Genomic DNA, 732 nt, shown 5'->3' with positions numbered 1-732 from the left:
AGCCTTGTGTGGCAATCATCATCTTATTTTTTATTTTTTATGGTGGACGACACATGATGTGCTCGCACATAACACAATCTCAGCATGTGTGCAGACTACTAGGGCCCGATCATCACTGCTTGCAGCTTTATTTATTGACCTATTGAATAGAATGTGTTGTATGTTGGTCAGTCGCACCAAGATTGGGTGTTAATTTTATTAACAAAGTGATGTGTACTGACATACACATGGCATTTAAATTTGGTTGCAACTTCACAGAGAATTCAGTTTATGTCAAGCACTACAATTAGAATTTGGCAACCAGGAAGACATACTGGATTAACCTGAAACCTGACCTCTTAAACATGAAATGGTTTAAGAAATAAGGATACTGATCACCTAAAGTGCATGAAAACACACTTCTACCAACACACACACTTACAACCACCTAGTGTGTTTATGAGCCTCTGTCAGTTTAATGGGTTTATTGCCTGTTTGTGACATACCTGGTCCTGTGCCCCAGTTATTTAAAGACTTTGAACCACTACCTTCGCAGGTGTGGGCTTTACAACAGGAGTTGTGTTCAGCTATGGGTTCTCCTCTCCTGAAAAAAGCCAGAGAATGCATTGTGTGTAAGAACTTCAGTGACCTCGATCTGTTCTGAAATCTTAAACTGGCACTTTTTTGGTAATGACAAAACACATGTTTTCACCTGCTTTAGATCATCAGTTACATGTTTTTATGTGTGTTTGT

Source organism: Morone saxatilis, unplaced genomic scaffold (genome assembly GCF_004916995.1).
Source record: "Morone saxatilis isolate NCDOM2014 unplaced genomic scaffold, NCSU_SB_2.0 Contig5, whole genome shotgun sequence".
Taxonomy (NCBI): Eukaryota; Metazoa; Chordata; class Actinopteri; family Moronidae; genus Morone; species Morone saxatilis.
Note: the sequence above shows the minus strand (reverse complement) of the source record.